The sequence below is a fragment of the Taudactylus pleione genome, unplaced genomic scaffold (assembly GCF_031769625.1).
Source record: "Taudactylus pleione unplaced genomic scaffold, aTauple2 ptg000667l, whole genome shotgun sequence".
Lineage (NCBI taxonomy): Eukaryota > Metazoa > Chordata > Amphibia > Anura > Myobatrachidae > Taudactylus > Taudactylus pleione.
Genome location: NW_028285069.1, coordinates 18,634 through 34,655, shown reverse-complemented (window position 1 = coordinate 34,655; position 16,022 = coordinate 18,634).

Genomic DNA, 16,022 nt, shown 5'->3' with positions numbered 1-16,022 from the left:
TTAAGACAGGCTGGTGGACGTCTGCCTACACAATGCGATCGCACGCTAAGACATAGTGGACGTGCTAATGCCTTACTTACGGATTTGCATACTTTCGTTGCGTGCGTCCAAAAGTAACCTAAGCTTGGTGCAGCAACTGCTCATTGAAACTGCAACCACTAGTCCCGGTAATGCCCGTTGTCCAAGCCGAGACACAACACCTGACCTGCTGCCATTGTGAGAGCTGGCAAGAGCCACAAAGAGAGATGCAAGCAGGAAATGAGAAGGCACTGCCAGGCAGAGAGTGCCAGGAACAGAGAGGGGAGAAAAGGGCGCTGGCAGTGTTACCAAAATACAAATTTAAAATACAGTTTTACAAAGTTATAAATAAACAGCATTAAGAAGCAAAGTGTATAAATGATATAAAGTACAAATTTGCAGAGGGCACGGTAGCTGCGGGCTGACATATAAGTTACCATATATGCAAAAGTATATACCGGCGCTAGATAGAGTTGCTGTTTATAATTAAAACACAGATGGGTGTGCAATATAAATCACATTTATTTCATGATAGTGCCATAGAGCATATGTAAAAATGAAAAACATAACATATAAAATCCCTATATCTGAGGAGCATATGATTCAATGTCCAAATAAAATCGTTAGTGGGGAACTGTTTGATCCAATTGTTACGACACTATGATGTGGACTAGTGTATATTCCATATGCAGGGTCCAGCAAATATTTACCAAGTGGAGTGTCCTGATTGCTCAGTCCAGAAGGTATCTCCTGTGTCCAAAATCCTGTTGGTGTAAGCACAGAATGTAGACTGGATAGGACCCACTTGTAGCTGCTTCCCTTTAATGGTGATAACCGGTGGTCCAATTTTCATGTATCAAAGTGTCCAAGATGGTATATTGATGTTGTCCCCAAAACGGTATGCGATGGAAATAAGGCTTATCGCGTTTCGCTGCCAATATGTATCCAGCTTCTTCAGAAGCATATTGCACACCCATCTGTGTTTTAATTATAAACAGCAACTCTATCTAGCGCCGGTATATACTTTTGCATATATTCTATATTTCGTAGGGGCTGACAACCCCACTGGCTGCTTTAGATAACAGCGCATTGGATAATTTTCTCCATTTCTATTTATAAGTTACCATGCTTGGTGACTGAGGTCCAGTGTGTAGCTGCCTTTTTTTTCATTTGACAGCTGTCTGCATGGCTCTCTTCCAGCTTTCATGGGGTAGCACGGAGAGTTTTGGGTATGTGAGTGGGGCTGCCCGGGAATATACTGTATGTTATGTCTGTTGTGCTTGCCTCCCTTTTATTGCAGTGGGAGAAGTATCACTACCAGGGAGGCTGTGCACGGTGTCCAGCGCGACTGTGATAGACTGACATACTACACAGTTATGTAATCGTTTTTTGGGACTTTTGGTGACCCTGATGAAATTTGGTACTTAATAAAGGTCACATGCTGACTGAAACGTTGATATTGTTCTCTAATATGTAAGGAATACATTTCTGCTGCCTTTGATGAATGACCCCTATGTCATTTGTCCCCTGTATCAGGACTGGTTCTGAAAAGCCTGGTGCTGGTTGAGCTTCATAGGGGGGACCCCTACGTCGTTTGTCCCCTGTATTTAGCACAACCAGTACTGGATTTCCAAAGCCCGGTGCTGGTTGTTTTTTTTTGGGGGGGGGGGGTTTGGCACGCCATCTTTTTATTTTTTTACACAAGTTTTTTTTTTTTTTTAAACACAGAAGCAGAGACGGGTCTCACTGATCCCATCCCTGCTTCTGTGTTTGTTTATTTATACACAGATACAGGTACTGTATCACGGATCTTTCAGACCCGAGCCTGCATCTGTCTGCTGCTAGCTCCCACGGGTCCTACCGCCTACACTGCCGCTGCACCGCTAACACCCACTACCGGCCGCAGCTAACGCTCGCTACCCACCCCCTCCCCCGAGTCCTGGCCACAGCTTACAACCGCTTTTTTCCCCAGAGCTCACCATCGCTACTGCCCGCACTGGCCAGCCATCTTGGTGCACCCAAGTGAAGCCACAGTGAGTATACCTGCTGGAGGCTCCTACTGAGGCTGCGCAGGGAATTGAATCTTCCTATCTCTATAATGGCGGAATTGTGAGGTAATAGTTTAAAAATTGTAACTTTCTCAAGTACCACATGGTCTAAAGACCTTCCCGATATCCCCTCGTTCTCATCACTTTGAATTTACGATTTTACTTTGGTCACCTGGCCCATCTATGTGGTGGACCACAGACCTTTAAAATTTCACAAATAACGGGGTCTTACCTGTCAGTACATAGATGGAGGAAAATAGACGCATTCTCTTTAAAAAAAAAAAAAGGATGATCTGTGCTTCCTAGTTTGTACATGAGCCCCCAGAGCTAACCGCTGGCATACTGAAGATACCTGTGTCTAGTAAGGCTGCAGACAAACATGTAAATCCTATGAATGACCCCTATCCTCTCCTATATGAGTATGTAAAAATTCACTTCTCTGTCCTACATACATATGGAAAATACATATAAATATAGTGGGGCTGATTCACTGGTGGACGCAAGGGTGATGTTTATGTAGTTAAGCAATTATCTCTGATCTGTGTCTGAGTTGCGCTGGGCATGCGTAAAGTTTAGTTACCGTTGTCACTCGCAGTGTGTATTTAAGCGCAAAGTGATTGACAAACGGACCATTTGTTGTCGGCAACGGAGGGGGATGCGGCGAATCAAATTCAGACGCGTCGAGTCCAGTATGCGGGGCATGTTTTAGCCTGCGACTGCGATCCAGCACACGGTAAAAATGGCTCCGGCGTCTCAGTTCGGGCACCCATTCTGAGCCCAACCAATCTGTGACCAATGCTGCGTCCCTGTATGTAGTCGTTTGGATTTGTGGAGTCACCTTTGGACATCTCAATACAAATCCCGGGGGCTGCATCATGTTTTCACGCAGCAGCGGTGGCATTAGCGCACATCACTGAATCAGCCCCAGAGTATGAATCCTGTTACAGAAACTCCCTAACCTGATATGGTCAGTACCATAATACAGCTACAATGGTATTTAAATAAGGATGTGCGCCGGACCATTTTTGCCGGATTTGGATTTGGTTCTAATTCGTCGTCCGGATTTGGATTTGCCAAACTGCGGTGACTGGATATGGATTTGGATTATTTTACAAAAATTTACAAAAAAAGCTAAAATCACATAAATTGGGCTTTTTTTCTTTCTAGAGTATCATTAACCTCAATAACCTTAATTTCCAGTCATTTACAGTCAATTTAGACCACCTCACAGTTTAAATTATAGTTTTCACCATTATTGGCCAAAGGTTGCAGTGAGCTGACTGGTTACTAAGCGACAGAGCAGCGGCACAGACACCACAGTATAAAGCACAACTATGACACATTGCCACACAGCAGTGGCAGAAATGAAAAGTAGTGCACCTACTCAGTGGGGTACGGCCAGCAGAGTCACAGTACTTGTTTACAAAGTGGGCTACGGCCCAAGGAGTCACAGTGCACAATCTTATTCACATTACACCGCACATAGGACCTCATTCAGAGATGCTCGCAAAATGAGGGCGGCCGCTTCCATTTTCCGAGCCGGCCTCCTGGCCGCTCGCTAGGCTGTTAACGAGCGACCAGGATGATGGTCGCGATGGTCAAGACCAGCGCGACCATCGGGGCTTGCGACGAGACCCTTGTGGTAGGTTCTCGTCTGCCGCAAGCCCCAGAGAGCTTTCGGCTCTAATAGAGCCGAAAGCTCTCTCACTGACATCACTGGTGATGTCAGTGGGGCCGCCCACAAACGGCAGGCATTCACTTGGGAATTTATTTATTTATTTATTAACAGTTTCTTATATAGCGCAGCATATTCCGTTGCGCTTTACAATTGTAAGCATTAATAGAACAAAACTGGGTAATAACAGACAGATATATAAGTAGGAAGGCCCTGCTCGCAAGCTTACAATCTATGCCTCCATTTGTGAAGCCACCCCCGCCACGCCTACAAAACAGGTTGAGCTGTCGATCAACATCGACAGCCGCCCCTTTTGTAGTGAACCAAGGAGTGAGAGAATTTATCTCTCGCTCCGGTGCTTGTACACGCGCAATGCGGCCGCTGCGCGTGCGCACAGCCAAACATTGACCCACTTGCGAGCGCTCAAGTGCTTGCGAGCGGGTCTGAATGAGGTCCATAGTGTCCCTGTTTCACATTACACCATAAAGTAGTGTCTCTTATTTATGTTACGACACACAGTAGTGCCCCTTTTACACAATGCCCACAGTAGTGACCCTTTTACACAATGCCCACAGTAGTGATCCTTATACGTAAAACAAGCCCACAGTAGTAATGCCCCTTATACAATGCCCACAGTAGTAGTGCCACTTATACAATGCCCCCAGCAGTGGTGTCCCTTACAAAATGCCCCCAGTAGTGGTGCCCCCTATGCAGTCCCCTTAGTAGTAGGGCCCCCTATGCAGTGCCCCCAGTAGTAGTATGCCCCCCAGTAGCAGTGCCCCCAGTAGAAGTGCCTCCAGTAGCGTGCCCCCAGTAGTAGTATGCACCCCAGTAGTAGTTCCCCCATTAGCAGGCCCCCAGTACTATGCCCCCATTAGCAGGCCCCCAGTAGTTTGCCCCCCAGTAGTAGTGCCCCCATTAGCAGGCCCCCAGTAGTATGCCCCAGTAGTAGTAGTATGCCCCCCAGTAGAAGAGCCCCCATTAGCATGCCCCCCAGTAGCAGGCCCCCAGTAGTGGTGCCCCCATTAGCAGGTCCCCAGCAGCAGTGCCCCCAGTAGTATGCCCCCATTAGCATGCCCCCAGTAGCGCCCCCTGACAAACACACAAATAAAAAAAGAAAAAAAAACGTACTTGAATCCCTGCTCCTGCCGCCGTCTGCTCTGCTCTATTACGCGCGGAGGGAGCCGGAAGACGGAGCTCATGAGTGAGCTCCAACCGGCTCCCTCCGTGCAGCAACCAATGGGAGTCTGCCTGACTCTCATTGGCTGCTATTACAAACAAACAGCTACCGCTGGCGGCTGTGTGTTTGTGTCTGTGTACGGCAGACCGCTATCACAGCGTTCTGCCCTACACTAGAGGAGCCCTGAGGTCGGATTCTCTCGCGAGAATCCGACATCAGGAGGCCGCCGTTCGGCCCGAACGGGGATCCGAGTCAGGCGGAGAACACCGCCTTCGGGTGGACTCGGATTCCCTATGATCGGAGCGGTTCGGATTCCACAGAATCCGAACCGCTCATCTCTATATTTAAATAGTTATATTAAACTAGCTGGGATACCTGGCATTGCCTGGGTTGAAGACTGGTCCCTGAAGTACACCTGCAGTCTTTATTCGTTTACATTGTCCTCACCTATAACCCCATTCCATTGATCCTGAAAAAGACCCCACTGTTTGCTAACATGCATGCATACAGTGCCGTAACTACCGTGGGTGCAAGGTGTGCGGCTGCTATGGTTCCCGAGCTGCCTCTGTGGCCCGCCGCTCCCCTTGCACCCAGTCACGCACACAAGGTGGGCTGGTCTAGTCAGAGCTTTCGAGGGGGGCCTGGGTGTATTTGGTGCTGACCCGCCAGCTGATTACAGCTGGCGCACTGGCTGGCAGTCATGGAGAGACAGCGCCGCCGGTCGCAGGGCAATCAAAGCTCGCGGACCGGCAGCCAATCAGCAGTGGCGGTTCCTGATTGGCTGCCTGTCCGTGAGCTCCAATTGGCTCCCGACCGACGCAAGATTAAAAAAGCACCAGCGCTGTCAGTCCATGTCTGCTGCTGTCTGCCAGTGCTACAGCTGTAATTAGCTGACGGCACAGCCCCAAATCCACACCTGCTGGCTGCTGATGGCACATGGCAAGAAGCTGCTGGAGGGACATGGGGTGGTGAGTTTCTAGGGGGTCAAATAATATGTAAGGGGCAGTACTATCGTGTGAAATAATGTGATATATGGGGCACTACTACTATGTGGCATAATCTGTATAGGGCATTACTGCGTGGTATAATGTGTAAGGGGCATTAATGTGTGGCATAACATGAATGGACTCTGTGGGGGCAAATGTATGTGTTTTTTTTACCTCTGGTGGGGGCCGTTTAAGATCTTTGTCACAAATGACTCTGGAGGATCTCTTACTAAGGAGCTGAAAGCTGAGGCCTGGGTTGTGGAAGGAATTGGAGGCGAGGGGCTTGGACCTCCTCATCCACAAGTATCGGATGTTGATGAGACCCAACCAAAGGTGCGGAGTCTAACCTGCTGGGAGGTGTTCACCAGTGACCCCTCCAAGCGGGATATGGGTTTGAGCTGCACCCAGAAAGCAGGTGGCCAACCTTTGATCAGGTATCTGATATACGTGGGGAATAGAGATTAGAACACCACAAGGGTCTCGTCGCAAGCCCGATGGTCGCGACCATCACCAGGCCACTAGCAAAAGCTGTGGGTGGTCACCCACAGCTTAGCGAGCGGCCAGGAGGCCGCTTTAAAAAAAAAAAAAAACAGCCGCCCTCATTCAGAGCGAGCGCTCGCTTTTTGCGAGCGGCTCTAAATGAGGGCCAAAGAGCAAAGCCACGTCCACTCCTGACACCGTCAATGTCTGACAGTGCAGCCGCGCAGACCCGCAGCGCTAGCAATGTCTCACACATCGCTGCTGCTGGCGACGCTGCTCCTGGGCTGCCGGCGATGCTTCTCCTGGGCTGCCCGCAACGCTGTTCCTGGGCTGCCAACCCAGTGTAGTGTCCCACGGCACTCCCTACCCTGTCTCCTCCCAACACTTGACTCATCATGTTGCTGGTTGCCTCCTGTTCCTCCTCCTGTGCACCGCACTGGCACACTTTGTAGTTCACACCCTACTCAGAGGTCCCATCTATTCTGGTCTGAACGTATTGCAGCACAAGCCGGTCCTGGGGCTCCACACTGCGTACCAAACGTGGAGGAGCCATGCGGAGCAGCATGTCCAGCATCTGAGTGCCTTGTTGTAATGCACTGTTTTAAATCATGTCTACTTATGTCCATGATTACAAGAAGTGACAAGGGGGGTCTGGTGGAGCATATTATTATATTATTATGTCATGTGGGGTCTGGAGCATATTAATATAAGTTTTGTGGGGAGGGAGTCTGGAGAATTTTATTGGGGGAAGGGGCTGGAGCATATTATTACTGTGGGGGTTTGGGTGGGGGGGCTGGTGTGTGTGGAGCATATTATTGCAAAGGGGTCTGGAGCATATTATGTGGGGAGGGGGTGTGGAGCATATTATTGGGGGGGGGGCTGTCTCTGATGCATAATAGTATCAACAAAAAATTATATTTTTTTTGATAATGAATGTTGTTTGTTTTATTTTTTCCCAAAAATATTTTTTTAAAAAGGGAGGGGCAGATCTGTAAGTGGGAGGAGTAATGAACAGAGAGCGGAGGAGTCAGTATTAATTCTTAAACCGTCCCCCCTAAAAGTAAAGCCTAGATCCGTCACTGCATGTACTTCCTTGGGGAAAAAAAATTCAAAAACTGGGACTGGCCATAAATAATCAGGAACATTTAAATTTAAATATTTACTATACAAGATTAGTTGATGATGAATATTATAGAACTGTGTTACTGCATCTAGAACCCAAGAAAGAATGGGATAGAAATGATATGTTTCATGTATGTCCCAATATTTTGGGATTCCTGAATAAGCATGACCTACTGAGGCTAATAGGCTAATGACGAGAGGTCAGGATATAGGTTAGGTTATAGCAGGAGGTCAAGTGGGTGCAGACAAGGCAAGATTATTAGTTGTGTAAAGTTTTCCATGTACTGATAAGTGGGCAGCCCTGACATCCATTATAGTTACAGACAATGGGATCATCTGTACAAACACACTTTATGTAATAGCTGTCTCAGGACTAAAAGTAGTTAATTTATGTAATAGACTGTAACACCCGTTTCAGACATACAACCTGGGAAATTTCCTGCTCAGACCCGGGAATTTCTCCTGTGTCACAGTGACACAGACTGCCCGCGGCCTGTCCATGTAAAAGCTGCTTGGTGCTGCCCGGGAGTAGTAAATTCCTGGGTAGCACCATTCAGACAGAAGCAGGGTAATTTCCCGGGACTTAAGTCCCGGGAAAAACCCTGGTCAATTGCAGGGGCGGCTACCCGGGTAGGCACCTTTCAGACAGACTCGGGTACCCGGGAATTTGGCCGAGGCAGGCCAAATTCCCGGGATTCTCGAGATGTCTGAAAGGGGTATAAGCCATATTTAAAATCCAGTTCTTTCAGCCATGACTTTAATCCTGTAAGATTCCTGATTTCTTTGCCTCGGGATAAGTCTACTCAGTTGCCGAAGACCAAGAAAAAAGCTTTACTGCTCGGAACAGCCAAGGACGGGATGAGCTTCATGATAACAAGCAAAAAGTTGTGTGAAAGTTGGTGAATTTAATGTATCAGTTAGTCCATTTCCATAGTCAAATATACCACCATGCCCTTAGTAAATATGTATATTTCTATATTGCAGTGTTTTGTTTCAGTGTCTGTGTAATGATAGAAGTAAACATAGACTGACATAATGAATTCTGGAAGGGGCTTTTGATTTTACGCCATACCTGTTCTGTTGGACTAGTATCCTTTAGAAAAATGCTTTATACAGTGTACTAGGATTGCCAACTGTCAGTAGATTTACTAACAGTAAAACAAATAAAATTTTCACTGGTTTGAAAAAAAAAGTAAGTATTTTTTAAAAGTCAGGCCCCCTCAGAAATCTGACATCAAAGTGAGGCACTCCAACACATTCTGACAATGATTTTTTTGATGTGTGTGGACTTTGCAAGGGCGAAAGGGGTGGGGTGGGGGCGGTATTTCTGGGTAATCCGAAACCCCTTTTTTCTTTTTTTTACGTTTCCGAGACACTTTTCTCCATCTCTACACTGCTGCCATTAGCACCAAAGTCAGGGATTGTTAGTTTCGGTTGTTGCAACATTTGTTAAGCTGACCAAATTGTGCCAATTTTTTTATAGTAATCTTCTCCATACATGCCGACATTTGATTTCTCTTTTCCAGGAAAAGCCCGGAAAGGAGGCGCAGTGGTCACTAAGTGGGTGGGTCCAGCCTCTTCACATCATTACGGCTCCGGGTATTTTTTCCCCATCCTGCCCACTTCTCTAGCCTACTCTTCTCTTTCGGAGGTCTACTAGAGTCTCCTGCACCTTCTGGGAGAGTAGGTAAGTATGATCTTTTCATGCACCCCAGTGTTAGCTCATTTAATCTAACTTGTGCCAGGGTTTAATAGCTGATATGCTTGGTGGAGGCCTTTAAAATCCTGTGTTATTACAGGGGAGTCTCAAACCAGGAAGCAAGTCTTATTTTTGAACACAATGTGCTAGTAATTGCCATGTGTACAATTGTGATAGTGTAGGAGTGACAAGATGAGGAAGACTGTGGTGCAGTTGGTCAGCTTAACAAATGTTGCAACAGTTGAAACTAACATTCCCTGTTTAGACAGTATAGAGCATACAGCTTGGAGTGTCTCCGATATATGTGGTGAGTGAAGGGTTTCTGTGATTTTTATTTAACCAATGTGGTAAAAAAAAAAATAGACGAAATGACCAGCACTCTCCAGTGTAAAGGATGAGAAAAAATATATATATTTTTAGTGGGCGTTAGCAATAAAGATGCTGAAGTACCCTCCATCCAGGTTGTAGTCCCAACCGTGCCATCAAATGATTGCCAAGGTTCCTAGCCTGCGAATGTAGGCCATCTGGCTTCTTTGACTCACGGTATGTAGAATACATCATTAGTGAGTAATGGTTGCCACCTCTTCATTTCACCCCCTCTTACCCCTTTATTTGCATCAGAGCCCCATCATGCCCCTATATATGCCTCAGAGCCCTCTAAAGCTCTTATATGTCAGCCCAGAGCCCCCTCATGCTCCATTATATGCCGTATGGCCTCATTATGCACCTATATTTGCCTGAGACCTCTACTGTCCTTATATGCCAGCCCATAGCCCCTTTATATGCTTCAAAGCCCCTTTATGCCATTCCAGAGCCCCATCACACCCCTTTATATGCATCAGAGCCCTGTCATGGCCTTATATATGCGTTCCAGACCCACATGCCCTAATATATGCCTCAGAGCCTTCTTAATGCCAGGAGGCCAGCCCAGAACATTATCATGCCCTTTGCCTTGACTTACTATAACCTGCAGTTCTTCACCGCCACTGAAGGTCCTTACCACCACTTAAGGTCCGGGTGTCTGAAGTCTGTTCGGGAACAAATTACAATTGATTTGATTGAAGATTTGAAGAAGTTGCTCTGTCTGGCTCTAATTCAGATACAATTCCTCGGGAGGCTGGCAGCCTCTGCTCACTATGACATCGCTCTGTTGCCACCTGTCGCACAAACTGACTGATTCTAGTCAATCATGCTCCTCCGCAGTCAGAATACAGAGGAGAGAGTGAGTACTGGCTGGTGATGCCAGCACACTCTCTCTCCTACAGAATCTGGATAGTGCTGCTGAATTCTGGACTGTCCAGACGAATCCCTGACTGGTAGCAACCCTAGTGCAACTTACACCAAATTGCAACTTGCACCCAAAAAAAAAAATCACAAATAACACTTATGTCTACCTCTGAATAAGGCCCCGTGTGTCAGGCAATAGTAAATCAACATTATTTTTTAATCTAATGGAAAATAAAACAAGCTTTTGATTCCCCGGGGTAGATTTTCCTACACTCATACATTTATTGGGGTCATCACGCTTAGACTACTGCAATGCCCTGGGTCTGCCAGAAAAATAATTGCACCAGTTGCAACTAGTACAATATGCAGCGACCAGGCTTGTCGGAGACCCCAATAGGTATCCCTGTTTGACTCAGACTAGGCCAGAGCCCGTAATTGTATCACACTGACTGGCACTACACTAGCGTCAGTACTGTGATCAGGCACATCCCCAACTTCTGATGTAGTGAAGGCAGGACCTAATACAATACCCAAAATTAATATTCTTTTTTTTTTTATTATCTTTATTTAAACAGCTCATGAGAGTAAACAGACTGAGCATATGAATGTACAAGTAAATGCAGATAGCATCAACAATGAGCCACATTTTCAAATATAAAGAAAAAAAATACAATAAAGATCAGAACATATAAATAGAACTAATGGAAACCAAGGTACAGGGGGTAGGCAGGGGGTGGAAGTGTAAGATGGGGGAACAGACTTGAGAGGACAAAGCATCTTGAGGATGCGCAGAAGGTATCATTATAGAGATGAAGAAGAGTATCTATCCAAGGTAATAGAGCAAGGAAGGGTGAAGTGAGGGAAATGGCCCTCCCCACCGCACATGGGTCCAGTGGAGAAAGCATAGGGGTCAAGGCTGAGGGGTGCCTTCATAGGAGAGTCATGGTGTCCACACTTGGGCGAACAGATGGCCCCTATCATGGAGATAATAAGTGATATCTTCCATTGCCGCAATAAGCAGAGTTATGGTAAAACTTACCTTTGTTAACTCTCTTTCTTCGAAGTCCATAGGGAGACAATGGGGGTAGGTGTGAAGGATTGGACACCAACAGCAAAGCTTTTTTATCCCAGGATGCTCCGGTCCTTCCCCCTATACCCCACCCACAGGGCAACTCAATTTTGTTGACAAGCCCAAGGAAGGATCAGGATAGGAGGAAAACTGGTACGCTGAAGAATCACACTCTCACACATAGAAGAAAACAAGTGACCAAGAGAAGAAACCCATAGAAGCCAGGTGCATCATGGTCGGTGCCCTGTGGGCCCTATGGACTTCGAAGAAAGATAGTTAACAAGGGTAAGTTTGTCCATAACTCTCATCTTCAGGGTCTATAGGGCTCCACAGGGAGACAATGGGGATGACCCAAAGCAGTTGTTCACGGGCGGGGACACTCCTGAGCTGAGAGGAGAACCCGGCGCCCGAAGCATCCTGAGAGGCAAATGTATCAAAGGCATAGAACCTAAGAAAAGTGTGGACAGAAGACCATGTGGCCGCCTTGCATAGTTGTTTGGCAGACGAGGCATGGCGGGCTGCCCACGCAGGACCCACAGAGTGAGTAGAATGAGCAGATACTGTAGCCGGCACAGGAAGGCCAGTGTGTGTGTAAGCCTGTGAGATAGTTATGCGAAGCCATCTGGCCTGAGTCTGTTTGTTAGCAGGCTATCCCTTCTTGTGAAATCCATATAGGACAAAGAGGGAGTCCGATATCCTGATGGAACTAGTACAGACCACATCCAAAAGAAGAACAGCCCTGTCCGCATGAAATATCAGAAACAGGGACCGCAGGAGAGCACCACTAAATCCAATACCTTACGGACAGATGCTACAGCCAGAAGAAAAAGAGTCTTCACAGCATTTAAATGGAGGTTCCTGAAGTGCGTGGAGAACCACTGACAAATCCCACGGAGCCACAGGAGGGACAAAGGGAGGTTGTATACGTAGAACACCCTGAAGGAAGGTGTGAACATTTGCCAGAAGAGCAATTCTGCGCTGGAACCAGATGGACACAGCAGAAACGTGCACTTTCAGAGAGTCTAGGTGGAGTCCAAGATCCAATCCAACTTGAAGAAAGGCAAGGATTCAAGAAACCCTAAAAACCTGAGGGTCATCTAGGGTTTCTAGTAGCACACCACTGGAAATATGTATTCCACACCCGGTGATAAATCCTGGCAAAGGCCGGTTTATGCGCTTTGAGCATGGTCTGGACCACAGAGCTAGAAAACTCTTTAGACCTTAGGAGGGATCTCTCAAGAGCCAAGCCGTTAAAGACAGACGGGCCAGGTCCGGATGTAGACAGGGACTCTGAGACAACAGGTCTGGTCATAGAGGAAGTTGGAGAGGAGCATCTATGGAGAGACTTTGAATGTCGGAGTACCAATGGCATCTGGTCCAAGCCGGAGCTACCAACAGGACCATTCTCCCTTCTTGCTAGAACTTCCAAAGAACCTGAGGAAGAAAGAGAAGAAATGGAGATAATGCGTCCACGAAGGCCAAGTCAGGGTCTTTTGTCCTGGCCCCATACACTGGAAGCTTGTTGGTTGTGTCGTGAGGCCATGAGGTCCACGTCCAGTAGACTCCATTTGTCCACCAGGAGTTGAAATACTTCTGGATGTAGAACCACTCCCCTTCATGCACGTAGTGATGGCTGAGGAAATCTGCTTCCCAATTGAGAATTCCCGGGATGAACACTGCGGAGATGGCTGCGAGATGGCGTTCGGCCCATGTGAGAATGCGGGACACTTCTGACATCGCTGACCAACTTCCCCCTTGGTGATTGAGGTAGGCCACTGCCATGGCGTTGTTGGTCTGTACTTGTACTGGCCTGCCCAGGAGAATATCCTGAGCCAGAGTGAAGGCTTCGCAGATGGCTCGGAGTTCCAGGACATTGATTGGTAAGTTCGCCTCTGCTAGAGTCCAGCATCCTTGGAAGGAGTGCTGGCCGGTCACTGCTCCCCACTCACGGAGACTTGCATCTGTAGTAAGGAATTCCTAGTCCAGAATCCAAAAGGGGCGACCCTTGTTTAAGTGGGACGTCTGTAGCCATCAGGATAGGGACAGGCAAACCTCTGAGGCAAGGCCCATCATCTGGGATCTGAGCAGATGAGACAGCCCATTCCACCTGGAAAGGATCAGGTGTTGTAGGGGCCTGGAGTGGAACTGAGTGTACTCCACCATGTCGAAGGTGGACACCATGAATACCAAGGTCTGCATTGTAGAGTGAATTGACACTCGGCGACTGTGGAGTAACCTGCGCACTCAGTTCTGTAGTGCACAGATTTTGTCTGCTGTCAGGAAGATTCTCTGAGCCTGAGAGTCCAGGAAGGCTCCCAGATGTACCATTCTTTTTCAACTTGATCAGCCAACTGTGCGTTTGTAGAAAGGCAATGGTTACTTGTAGATGGCGGGTGAAGAATCTCTGGGAAGCTTGCTAAGAGCAAGAGATCGTCCAAGTACAGGAGCAGTCTGATCCCCTGATGATGAAGATAGGCTGACATAACTGCCATTATCTTGGTAAAGACCAGAGGAGCTGTAGAAAGCCCAAAAGGCAGTGCTTGAAATTGGTAATGTTGCTATAGAACAGCAAACTGGAGATACTGCTGATGAGAGGGTGCTATATGTACATGTAGGTAAGCATCCTGAATGTCCAGAGACACTATAAAGTCCCCAGGCTCCATACCCAGGACAATAGAGCGTATGGTTTCCGTATGAAATCTGGGCACCCTGATAAACTTGTTCAGAGATCTGAGGTTGAGGATAGGCCGATGAGACCTGTTGGGCTTCTGAACCAAGAAAAGGGTAGAATAATTTATCCCTTGCTGTGATGAGGGGACCGGAATTATTACCCTCGAGAGCAGCAAGGACTGAATGGTCTTCTGGAGGAGCAGGGCTTTGCTTGGGTCTGATGGAGGTCCTGTGCAAAAGAACTGCTGGGGGGGGCACTTCAGGAATGAGAGGGCATATCCGTGGGAGATATGCCCAGGCGTCTGTGGTCTGGCCAGAGAGGCCCACCCCATTAGGCTGAAGGCTTGTCCTCAGATTTGGTAGGTGGACGTCCAGTAACCCAGGCCTGTTTGGTTCTAGGCTTGGAGGCCTTTGTGGATGCCGACTGCCATGGAAAGGCCTGACCTTTAGCTTTCCCCTGGGGACAAAAGGATGGCATCCTAGGATTCGTAGTAGATGTAGATCGCAAGAATACTGTCTTAGAAGCTGCCAAGGTAGTCGCAATTTTGTCCAATTCTGGGCCAAACAGGATCTCCCCAGAGTAAGGCAGAGACTCCAAAGGCATTTTAGAGCCCGAGTCTGCCTTTCATGAGCGAAGCCAAACAATACGGCGGGCTACCACGGAAGTTGCAATTGCCTTGGAAGCTAGGAGACCAGTATCCAAAGCCGCTTCTCCTAAATAGGAGTCTGCATCCCTAATGTGAGATATGTAGGACAGCTGTTCCCTCGAAGCATCAGAGCGAAATGTATCTTCTAGGGCTTCTGCCCAACTCTCAATGGCTTTTGCCACCCAGTCCGTAGCCCTGGCAGGACAAGTAATAGCTCCTGTAAGAGAGTATATAGACTTCAGGCAATCTTCAATCCTTCTATCTGTAGTCTCCTGGATAGGTGAGGTAGCGTTCTTAACCAGGCGTGTCAAGTGGGAATTCACTGCAGGGGGAACTTCCCATTTAGTGCAATCAGTAGCTGGAAGAAGGTAAAAAGAAATGAAGCATTTAAGCAACTGAAACCTTTTACTTGGCATATTCCATGCTTTACTCATAAGATCAAATAACTAATCAGAGTGAGGAAACTCTAGCAAAAATACCTTCTGTAGCTTAAAGAGTGGCTCTTTTTTCTTAGGAGTGAGTTCTACCTCTTCTATTTGAAGAATAGATTTTACTGCTCTCTCAAGAGCAGGTATATTCAATTTAGAGGGGGGCTCCTCCTTTCCTGAGGGGGAGTCAGAATGAGAGAGGTCTGCGTCTTCTGCCTCCCCAGATGATAACTCAGAATCTGATAGCTGGGTGTACAGGGAAGATAACACAGCACGCTTAGTATGTTTACTAGATAAGGGTCTCTCCTTTTGCAACATTTGTTGAATGGCTGTAGAGGTCTCCGCCAGACTCTGCACTGAGGTAGAAAATACGTCTAACCATGAGGGAGGCAAAGGGTTTGTAGGGAGTACCTGCTGTGGCCATCCCATAGGGGGAGCTACCACAGGGACCGCTAGGTGGTCCACAATTTTTGCCAACACCTGTGAAAAAGAAGCCCAAGGGAGATCCTGAGGAGAGGATGCAGAGGCTGATGGACTAGGTGTCGTATAACAAGATGGACATATACCATCTTGAATGAGATCCTCTGAAGCTAAGCCTGCTAAACAGGATATAGATTGTAAGCTCCACTGGGGCAGGGACTGATTTGAATGGCCAAATACTCTCTCTGTAAAGTACTGCGGAATATGTGTGCGCTATATAAACAACTGGTAATAAATAAACTGGTTAACTGGTTCCCCACAAAAATTAACCCTAGTGTGTGCGCATGTGGTAG